The sequence below is a fragment of the Leptonychotes weddellii genome, chromosome 12 (genome assembly GCF_054177405.1).
Source record: "Leptonychotes weddellii isolate Sample4059 chromosome 12, ASM5417740v2, whole genome shotgun sequence".
Lineage (NCBI taxonomy): Eukaryota > Metazoa > Chordata > Mammalia > Carnivora > Phocidae > Leptonychotes > Leptonychotes weddellii.
Window position 1 is genome coordinate 59529369 of NC_138380.1, and position 12460 is coordinate 59541828.

A 12460-nucleotide genomic window follows, 5' to 3' on the forward strand; every position below is an offset into this window, starting at 1 on the left:
TAATTTTACCAGTAACAGACACTATATATACCCAAATGTAACATAAAACACTAAATCAAATAGCAAGACTATTTAGGAGTTGCTTAAAATATCATTCTTAAGATATGAGAAAACAGTGTAATGCAAATTAGGGAAAGTAAAAATCACTAAAGACAGACAAAGGATAATGATTAGCACAATAAATATATACGGCTTTAAAAATGACTCATTGCATACTGAAAAAAATCAATCCTTATGTTGAGGTTGACGCTATATGGCTTCTTATGAAGAAGCCATCAGTTCTACTTTATAGAATTCAAATGCTTGCGAACAACTTTTTGAATAATTACCACCTCTTAAAAATAATAATATCCCAAAATAAAACCAACAGTCAAATGATAGTTGAATAAAAACACAAATAAACTGGTTAACCAGTTCAAATATCAAAGTGAAGCTATTTAGTGATAACAGAGCAAAATAGTTTATTCAGTTGACAAGTTCAAGGATAAGAGGTATCACTATATCAAATAAGCTGTTTTCAAAGAACTAAGTTATTAAAATTTCCTAAGTTCAGGCCTAGATAAGTCAAACTTCACTGAAAAAATTTTGCACGCCCTCTACCAAGTAGTCGTATCTTTAATAATGAACTATTCTAAAGTTATTCAGTTATGACAGTTTATCTTCATCAAAGTTTTGAGAATTTATATGCCTTATTACTTTTACTTTTCTACCAAGTGTAAGCATTACTCTTGTCAAAATCACATGATTAAGGATCACAAGGTTTAAAACTCAAAAGTACATTTACAGAAAATGAGTGAAATTTTGGGTATGTTCCATAATTATTTAACAATTACATTTATAACAGGAATTATTTTCACTTTGGTACAACTCTAACTTTTTCAAAAGACATTTACATAAACTATATCTCCAACTTAGAGATAAATCAATAGCCACAAAACTTTTATAATTGTCTTAATACTACTAAATATGCCAATGGCAAATGAAACTACATCTGAGGTCTCTTATCTCACAGAACTTTTTTCTTCATATTATCATACTTTTCTTAAAACTGAATGTGAAAACCTATTTGATTATTTCAGAGTGTAGTGTTATTTATACACAAGAAATAAAAACTAACTACAAAATAACATTTATGTTCCTGACATCTAGCTAGTAAAATAGGTAGTTTTTTAAGAGTGCAAAACCATTAGAAGACTTCTCAGTCATGTGGCTGCAGAATTACATGCATATAAATTGTTTAAATATAATATCATACTATCAACTTTTCAAAAAAAAAAAACTCCCCAAAAAGTAATTTCATTTTAATCACAGCAGTTTAAAATAAATAGTATGAAAAATGCTCTAGTCTGCAAATATATTCTATAGACTACGTTGTCCAATAAAACAGCTACTAGCCACATGCAACAGTTTAAATTTAAATTAATGAAAATGAAATAAAACTAAAAATTCAGCTCCTCAGTAGCACTAGCACATTTCAAATGCTCAATAACCACATGTGGCTAGTGGCTACTGGCTGCTATACAAGACAGCACAGATGTGGAACATTTCCATAGCTGCAGAAAGTTCTATTGAGAGCAGTGTTTTATACATTTAATCACAGATTTTGAACAAGTTATTTTAGTCAAAGCAAAACCAAAGGACGGCTCCTTGGTTTATTAAATCTATGTAAAGTTCATGCTTGTGATGTCACAGAAGATGAACTAGTTTGTATCTAATTTATTAAATCTGAGGATCTGAGAAATGCTTTACTATTTAAATACATAAACAACACAAAGCAGCAGCACTTCTTTCCTATCAGTAAGCAATTCCTTCCGACTGGACTGTCCACTGATCTAGAGTAGAATTTTATGAACTGTGCTACTTATAACATGCTCCTGGATGTTGGTAAGATATAGATAAGAGTTCAATGGTCAAATTAATTTGGGAAATACTGTGTTTCATACCTTCCCATACTCCATGTACAATGCAATTAGCATTTCAAAAATTCAAATACACACACTTTTATAAACCTGCTTTACTTTCTCTTATTTATATAACCCCAGAACACTTATTTTACAAGCAGACTTTCAACATCTTCCACAGAGAGCTTAGAAAGAAATCTAATCCTCAATAATTGATGTTGTATATAATTGCTTGCTTTTCATTCACCACACTTAGGGGATTCTTCCTTTCTAGTTGCCTCCACCTACACTACCAAGGAAGAGAAAGTAAACCTTTTGTACACTTGAATAATGCAAAACCAAAGCCATTTCTAAGACTGTTGACCAAAAGGTAGTTGGCTAAAAAAAATTCCCTCTATGTGATAAGGATACCTATAGATGAAAAAGTCCATTTTCTATTTTCATCTCTCAGAATTGTCCAAAGTCCAGCCCATGAAGCTTTCTCTCCAACCCTCAGGTCCATCCACTACCTCTTGGTTTCCTATGTGAGGACCTCTTCTTCTATGAGTGAAATACACAGAAAACAAGTTCTATTGGCACGGGACCATACACTCATTAAAAGAATTTTTTTATGAGAAGTTTTAGGTCCACAGCAAAACTGAGAGAAAGTTACAGAGATTTCCCATATACCCCATCTCCCCCCCTTCATGCACAGCCACCTCTCATCAAAGTGGTACATTTGTTGCAAACTGATGAACCTACACTGACCCAACACTATCACCCAGAGTTCAGTTTACACTAGGGTTCACTCTTGGTGGTGTACATTCTATGGATGTGGACAAATGTATATATGACATGTATCCCACTAGTATAGTATCATACTGGGTATTTTCACTGCCCTAAAAATCCTCTGTATTCTACCTACTCATTCCTCCCCACATCCCCTGATGCCTAGCAACCACTGATCTTTTAGCTTTCTCCTTTTTGGCCTTTTCCAGATGTCATGTAGTTGGAATCATAAGGTAGGGTCACATTTTCAGAGTGGCTTCTTTCACTCAGTAACATATATTTAAGGTTCCTCCATGTCTTTTCACAGCTTGATGGTGCATTTCTTTTTAGTGCTCAGTAATATACTATTGTCTAGATGACCAACTTTACCTATCCGTTCACCTATTGAAGGATATCTTGGCTGCTTCCAAGTTTTGGCAATTATGAATAAAGCTGCTATCAACATCTATGTCCAGGTTTTGTGTGGACAGAAGTTTTCAACTCCTTTGGGTAAATCCCAAGGAACATGAATGCTGGATGGTATGAAAAGGCTATGTTCAGTTTTCTAAGAAACCACCAAACTGTTTTCCAAAGTGGCTGTAGGCTATTGCACTCTCACCAGCAATGAATGGGAGTTTCTACTTCTCTGCATTGTCATTGTCCTGAATTTTGGCCATTCTAATAGGTGTGTTTCATTTGTATTTCTCTGATGACAAATGATGCAGAGCATCTTTTCATATGCTTGTTTGCCATCTTTCTTTGTGAGGTATGTTAGGGTCTCTGGCCTATTTTTTAACCACATTGTTTGTTTTCTTACTGTTAAGTTTATTTAAGAGTTCTTTGTATATTTTGGATAACAGTCCTTTAACAGATGTGAATACTGGGTAATTTTGTTATATCTTTATTCACAAACTAGCAAGAGCAAATGTGCTTTCCTGCTTTATCAACTTCAAAACAGATTAAATGAGCTCCTAGCAAGAAAGTACACTTTTTCAATATGCAAGAGCCCAAAGCCACTTCCAAAACCCCCCACAAAATCAAAAAAATGAATCACTTCATAAAATTCTTGTAATCTTATTTAAAACCTAAGTAAAACTTTTTTTTTTTTTTTAAGTAAACTCTATGCCCAACGTGGGGCTTGAACTCACGATCCCGAGATCAAGAGTTACATTCTCCACCAACTGAGTCAGCCAGGCACCCCTTATGTAAAACTGAAAAATCTATTTTTTGTACAATTAATCTTTGGTCTTGGAATTTAATGTAGTTTATAATCTATAATAGAAATATGATTCCTGACTGCTAATGATTTTACAGTACTTAAGGAGATGATCCTTAGTATTAAAGTACTGATCAACCTGGCAAGAAATGAAATGGAATTACATGAAAATCAATGATACTTAAATTAATAATTATGATTGTAGACTGATTTTAAGTTATAAAAAGCTTTACAATAGACAATTACAAATCATTATTTATAAATATATCATTTAGAGTTTGCTTTTCCCCCACTAATAAAAAAATGCTTAAACTTTTATAAAACTTTTAACTTAAAAAATTATTTTGAAAAGTCTATCTTGATGAAGCATTAAAAGGAGCACAAAAAAGATTATATGATTCTACTATTATTACCCCTTGTTCTTCTGATAACAGTATACAAATACAAACAGCTTTATAACTAAGCATAAATATAAATTGCTGTTTCACTTGTTAACAAATAATGTAGAAAAGGAAGAGTTCAGCTGCAAAAGCTTAGGAATTAGTGACAGCAGCAGTTACATGCTCAAATTTTTTGTCACACTTCAATTATATAGCAAGTTATGTGCTCATTAGGTTAGACCAGTTTCACAGTGTGGTCTGCAGATGAGCAGCATCAGCCTCATCTGGGATCATGTTAGAGATGCAAATTCTCAGGGTCAATCCCAGAATTACTAAACCTGGAATTCTTAAGAAAGATATGGTTCACCAACCCATGTTCTAACAAGCTCTCCAGATGATTGTGATGCAAGCTAAAGTCTGAAAACCACTATTAGACTAAGAAAATAAAAATGAGTAATAAATAGATTCTGCACTCAAGGTGCCAGACTGACCATATACCCACACTTTTTCCTTGTAGGCTAATATCCATTAACAAGTATAATATCAATTTGCATATAATTACCTCTTTGGAAATTAACATAAGTTAAGCTAATGTAAATATCATTTGGAGCCATGTGGAAAGTTATACTGATAGGGAGAAATTTTTCTTTACTGAGGAACATTAAACAGTAGTGCCTAGCAAGGATTAACATGCCTGAGTATTTAAGCTAAATGTATAAAATCTGTTATCTAATTAGGCCTCAATATGCTCAAAACACAACTGAATGATAATCTGTGAAGTAATGGTTTGTGATTTTCCAGATTAGTACCAAGGAACTTATTCAGAAGACTTAAGAAGCTATATTTCTTGGGGCGCCTGGGTGGCTCAGTCTTTAAGCGTCTGCCTTCGGCTCAGGTCATGATCCCAGGGTCCTGGGATTGAGCCCCGCATCGGGCTCCCTGCTCCGCGGGAAGCCTGCTTCTCCCTCTCCCACTCCCCCTGCTTGTGTTCCCTCTCTCGCTGTGTCTCTCTCTCTGTCAAATAAATAAATAAAATCTTTAAAAAAAAAAAAAGAAGCTATATTTCTTAAGCTTAAGGTGAGGGGGAGGGAGGGTGTTGGTGAACTGCAATTTCTGAAAACAGGAAATACCACAGAAATCAACTACTGCATATGATAAAATGAAATCATCTGCCTTACTCTGTAAGAAATGCTAATTTCAGAAAAAGCAATCATAAATGTGCCAACAACCTTAACAATATTCATAGTAATTCTATTTCCAAGAATTAACCTGAGATGTACACCCAGAGATGCACTGGAAATAAATGTCTATCAGTAGGGAAATGAAAAATTGTGGCACATTCTTACAACATAAAAACCACTGCACATGGACTACAATCCCACTTTAGGAAACAAATACAAAGAGAAAAAGACTAGAGAGAAATATTTTGACCTATAAATAGTGAGAATTCTAGATAATACTATAGTAAATCCATAATTTATTTTTTCAGCTGACTGAGAAAAAAATCAGGAAAAAAAGACTTAAAACCATGCTTAGGAATATTTAGTGTCATGGGAAAATGCTAGGACTTATTAAAAAGATTACAAAACACTACCTATCATATCATCTGAATTCTATTTTTATTTATTTTAAAGATTTTATTTATTTATTTGACAGAGAGACAAAGCGAGAGAAGGAACACAAGCAGGGGGAGTAGGAGAGGGAGAAGAGCAGACTTCCCGTGGAGCAGGGAGCCCGATGCGGGGCTCGATCCCAGGACCCTGGGATCATGACCTGAGCCGAAGGCAGACACTTAACGACTGAGCCACCCAGGCGCTCCCCCCCTCCAAATTCTATTTTTTTAAAAATGGTCATATTTTTTAAATGTAAATAATCAAAAAAGGATATATATCACAATGTTAAAAAATGGCTATGTCTGGATATTAGGAATACAGGCAACTTATTCTGTGATTTTCAGTATTTTCAAAATTTTCTACAATGACTACTGTTTTCAAAAGTAGAAACAGGATTTTAAAAAATAATATAGCTATGCTATAGAATTGGTAAGTATGGCTATATGTTACACTGAGAAAACCCTCCTAAGTTTAGACACAAATGTCAAATCTATTTTGGAAGACAGGTTACACATAAGTTACATGTAAGTTAGAATGCTAGTATACATTACATTAAATATTTTTCTTTTTTTTTTTTTTTTTAAAGATTTTATTTATTTATTTGAGAGAGAGAATGAGAGAGAGAGCACATGAGAGGGGGGAGGGTCAGAGGGAGAAGCAGACTCCCTGCCGAGCAGGGAGCCCGATGCGGGACTCGATCCAGGGACTCCGGGATCATGACCTGAGCCGAAGGCAGTCGCTTAACCAACTGAGCCACCCAGGCGCCCCATTAAATATTTTTCAGTAGACTGGTTTCTTTTGACTAGGGGATTAGGGTTTTCTCCAAACTCCAAGGATCTAAACATAGATCACCAGCTATCGGCTATGGGAACAGAGTTGGGGGACCTCAGATAAGCAGGAACATTTAATGTATCGAGTAACTAAAAAGTGAAGGTCATTGAAATGTCAAATACTCAGAAATATTAGTGGAAAGTTATTGATGAAAATACTGACAGGAAGTTATAATTTAGTTTAGATATGCCTTTCATGGTACACTTTAATTATGTAAGGGAAAAAATATCTATAAAAATGTTCTGAAAAAGTCAAACACAGAGCTATCATATGATCCAGCAATTCCTAGAGAAACAAAAACATGTGTCCACACAAAAACTTGTACGCAAATGTTCACAGCAGTACATCAACCCATGAATGTATAAATGAATTGCATTCAACACCCTGGACTATTAGTTAGCAATAAAAAGGGATGAAGTACTGATACATGGTACAGTACGGATGAACCTTAGAAATACTATACTAAGTAAAAGAAACCAGATACGAAAGGCCCCATATTGTATGAGTCCATTTATATGAACTGTTCAGAATATACAAATCTACAGGGGCAGAAAGTAGATTTGTGGGTGCCTACGGCTGAGAGAAAGAGGATTCAGGGAAAACAGTGAGTGACTGCTAATGAGTACAGTGGTTTCTTTCCGGAGTGATGAAAATATTCTAAAACTGATTATGGCAATGGTTGCACAACCCTGAACTTAATATATTAAGAAAGAAACTGTACACTTTAAATAGGTGAACTGTACGGTATATAAACTATATCTCAATAAAACTTACTAAAAATAGTTAAGTCAAAGAGGCAATTATAAATCAGCCTCATTTTTCAATTAAAAAAAAAAGCCATGTACTGCTGAACCTGAAAGGCTCAAGCATTATTTGCATTTTCTCAAAAATAACTGATATTTTCTGGCATGCTTTTCTGGCCAAGTTTCAAATCACAAAGAGGTACTAGTCAAGAAATAAAACAGAAGAGGCCAGGAGGGATTGCACATTAATAATCTATCCAGTTAGGTTTCTCAAGTCATGTTGAGAACATTTAACAAAAAAATTAAAGATGTAACATAAAATAAAGTGTACACTGAAAATACTATTCTCTGGCTTCTTATAGAAACAGAGTTACTAACAGACTCTTGACAAATAACCAGCTTCTGCTTTAACCAAAAGGAAATGGTTATGTGAGCAATTAAAAGTATAAACAATATTTCAATTTATTACTTGGTATTTACACCTAACAATACCCTTTCTGACCAGTTTTATCACTACTGTCGGGAAGAGATTTAAAGTCAAATGAGATCTAATTTTCAGTTTTTAGAGAGTATTACAATGTATTAATTCTTTGGTGTTATAATCTTTTTTTTTTTTTAAAGATTTTATTTATTTATTTGAGAGAGAGAGAATGAGAGACAGAGAGCATGAGAGGGAGGAGGGTCAGAGGGAGAAGCAGACTCCCTGCCGAGCAGGGAGCCTGATGCGGGACTCGATCCCGGGACTCCGGGATCACGACCTGAGCCCAAGGCAGTCGCTTAACCAACTGAGCCACCCAGGCGCCCTCTTTGGTGTTACAATCTTTCAAATTACAATTTACCTTGGTTGCTGGGTTTCAAAAAATTGATTCCACATGTAAAAAAGTAAAAGCAATTTTACTTTTTAAAAATAATATTCCCAAACACTTTAAATAATATATTTAACAATCACATTGGAGTATAACTGCCTCTGAATTATCCAAGAGATGAACTACCTTTGTTGCTCCTTGATAGCTTTTAACATTTTAAAAAAACCTCTCATGCCTGACAGAAAATCAGCAACGTAAGTGACTGCGAGAGGTCTTCCAAAAATATTTCCACACCATTCCAAAGTCATAAAAACTAACAGTGCTCAACTGATGGCATGAATATCATCAGTGGGATACCTAAGTGATGATGAAGGAAGCAGTTTCCTTAACAGTCTATCTCCACTTTCCCATACCTGGACCCACCAACCTGAAGTGCCATTTCTTACTGCACAGCAGGCAACAGTAGCTACTTAGGACTGAGTGCATCCTGACCTACCAGGAGCTGTTTATTGAGTTTCAGACCCCTATCATGCGGCAGAGTTAGCTGTATAATTTCTATGCCATTTCCTACCAATTCAGACTTAATGCTCATAACTGCATACCAATTGTTGATACTAGTAATAATGACGTTTTCTGTCACTTAATTCACTATCATTATATTTAAGCCTCCTGACAGTAAAATATTATAGATTCTAATACAAAGGCAACTAACATTTACCAATATCTACCATGTCCTAGATACTATCCTAGAAGCTTACCATGGATTATTTTATGTAATCCTCACTGCAGCAGGTACCAGCGTTATCCCCTAAAAACTATGAGAATTCCAACAGCAATGGAAACTGTTTTCACTCGGTTCATACCAATATTTCCTATCCCAATCATTCATTTATACAAAGTAGTTATTAGTAAGTTGAAAGGCATGTTGCTTTCTCATACTATGCCCTTGGCTATTGATTTAATTCTTAAGTTCTTAAAACTTAATGTCACTAACCAATGTCTAAGTAAATGCTAATTATTTATTACTATTATAGGATTTTTGACAGAAAATTGATGGGCTAAAAGGTATAAAAAGAGAACCAATGTACCAGACAACAAAGGTCAAGATTATAGAGTAAGAGGGTTGTTCCAAATAAATACAACCTATCATAATTTTACCTACAGCTAAATTAGGGGTAAAGGTGCTGGGGGAAGAGACTAAGGAAAGCAGGTTAATTTTGCTACCTGTTAAATATTTCTGATAATGGGAGGAAACCCAAGTACTACATGGATAACAGGAATATGGGAAAGGCTCTTTGCTAAAAACATTTTACTTCTGAATCAAGTGACTTTAGTACCTATTGAAAATTAGTAAGTAGAATTTTGAGTTTCTGATAACTTTAGAGATAGTGTTTGGAAATGATGAATATTAAATATTTTAGCCATGGGTTTTAGTTTTTCATCAGTACAGCTGAAGATATTCTTTTGGCAACCAAAAATACTACTCCCTAAGTTAGGAACATGTGGACTTCCATGTGGACTGTTAAACTCTAGGATTATATGATCCTCTGTCTCTGAATTAGCTCATAGCTGAAAGAGCTCATAGCTAAAGGTGATCTTCAACAGGAAGGAATCTTTATACACTCACTCGACAGCCAGTTAGGGACCAGCTCAGTAAAAATAACAACTTAGGTCCCTGGAACACAATCTCAGAGGCCACAACGATCAAATCTTTAGACTTGTTTCCATTTCCAGAGAAGCCTCCCACCCCCCAAAATAGTTCCATCAACTGCTGCTTCTTAAACTTGTTTAACAAGGACACAGGAAACCCAAACAGCTGTATTAAGCATGACTTTTGGTCAGGAAATGAGTTTTTGATCAGAGTGGTAAAACTGAAAGTTCTCTTTCATATCTATTACTATTTGAGGTATATCATCCACTCCTTTGATTAAATTCCTCCCCAGCCAAGCTCCTTTCACAAAGAGAGGAAAAGGACAGATTATTTTAAATGTAATTTCAACAGCAAAAATTTATACATTTTAGTTCAGAGTTGCTGACTTTATCAAATGCGGCTAAAGCCAATGTGAAGTACTTATTCCAGATCTAATTCTTAAAAATAAATAAAAATAGGGGTGCTTGGGTGGCTCAGTTGGTTAAGCATCTAACTCTTGATTTCACCTCAGGGTTGTGAGATGGAGCCCCCCGTTTGGATTCCGCACCGGGCATGGATCCTGCTTAAGATTTTCTCTCTCCCTCTCACCACCCTCCGCTCTGTAAATAAATAAATAAAAGAAATAAATAGATGAATGAATAAATAAATTTGTAGAGAAAGATGCTGGCATAGACTTAGGATCATAAAACTCCATATATTCAAACTTAATGAAATTAAGAAAAATAAATTAAAATGCTATTTTATGTACTTATTGGCATGTTTAAATGTTTCATACTTCAAATTTTGTAAATTAATTTTAAACAATGAAATACCAAAGAAAAACATCATCTGGAAAATAAAAGCAGAGTATGCAGAATTTCACTTAGGATCTAACCATCCCATCTCTTACTCTTCAAAAAATACAATAGGTAAAGGAGAAAAATTCTGAAGTCTTCTCTGATACCAAATTTGGAAGGAAAATGAATGAGGGGAGTAGATAGGACATCTAAGTGGAAAGATTTATATATGGTAAAAGCTATTCTCACCTCAATTGCCCATCAGAAATTTTTTTTAAAATATAGGGGAAAATGGCAGAGGACTCCAAAATAAATAAATAGATACATAGACAAATAAATAAATAAATAGTGCAAAGCTAATTATTTCCAGCAATAGGCAAGATTTACCAGAACAGAAAGACAAAAGACAAAAACAAACTAAGAAATAAAAAAACATGGGAAAGAGGTGGGAGAAAGGAGGAAGAAATTTCCTTTTGAAGTTCCCCTTTTCTAGCCGTGAATTTACAGTGCCAAGGCCACTATCCAAACATGCACCTATCTTTCGCTCTCTGTTGGTAAATGTAAATAATAATAGCAATTATTTATTGACACTTAATGTGTTGATCCCTATTCCTAGCATTTCAAATACATTAATTCAATTTAACCCTTATGATAATCCTATAAGGTACAATATCCCATTAACAAATGAGAAAAGTGAGACACAGAGGTAAAGTAATTTGCCCAGAATTACAAAGCTGGAAAATGCTGGAGCCAAGATTCAAAACCAGTTTGATTCCAGAACCAGAGGTCCTGACCAATGAAGAATGAATGAATGAATGAATAAAACAGAGTTTTCAATACTAACTTATATTATGAAAAGCTTAAATTCAGGGGAAAAATATTAATCAAGATACAGAGTATTCTATCATAATAAACAATGCCAACCAAAAGGAAAATATAATGGACATAAATCTTTATACATGTATATTATTAAGATATATAAAGCAATGACCACTGGAAACATACATCAACAGAAATTTTAACTCAATAACTGCTAGCTTATGATGGAGCAAAAAGACATAAAGGAGCTATATGGAAACCGAATAACATAATAAGGTTGAATTAATATGTAATGAATTAATTCTGTATCTAAAAGTAAAGACTATGCCTTGTTTTCAAATACCCACAGAACATTAAGAAAAAAACCAATCTTGTATTAGGCCACAAAGAAAATTTCACTGCAGTTTCCACAGATATATATTTTCTATTTTCTAAATACAATAGAGCTAGAAGTTAAATTTTTACTCAGAAAAGAAATGTTAACCATGTAGAAGTTAAAAACAAAATAAAAAGCTCTCATATACTAAACAGGGTATCAAAACTGAAACTACACAGTATCGTGCAAATATGAATAATGGAAACATTATATACTAGACAAAGCTGGGCTCAGAGGATAAATCTTGGCATAAAACAACTATATTACTAAACAGAAAATATTACAAATACAAAAATTAAGCATTTATCTCTAGAATTGAGAAAAAATATATATATATACTCCAGGGAGTCAGAAGAAAGGCAATGAAAGAGCAAAGTCAGACAGCAATGAACTAGAAAAAAAGAAAAACAGGAAAACAAATTTCAACACTTAAATTTTTTAAAAATACTATATAACCTAATTTAATACTATATAACCTAATAAATTTAATCACTCAAAACACAGATATGCAATATAAGTGAAAAAAATAACTACAGATATACAAGAAATTAAAAGAATTATACAAGAATATTTTGTGAAACTATGCAAATACACTTGGAAA

At 33.9% G+C, this 12460-nt stretch overlaps 1 protein-coding gene across 3 annotated transcripts in view; it reads right to left on the minus strand.

Annotated features, from left to right (window-relative positions):
* Positions 1–12460, minus strand: part of GLCCI1 (glucocorticoid induced 1) — a 107408-nt gene that overhangs the window by 50943 nt on the left and 44005 nt on the right. The window lies entirely within an intron of this gene.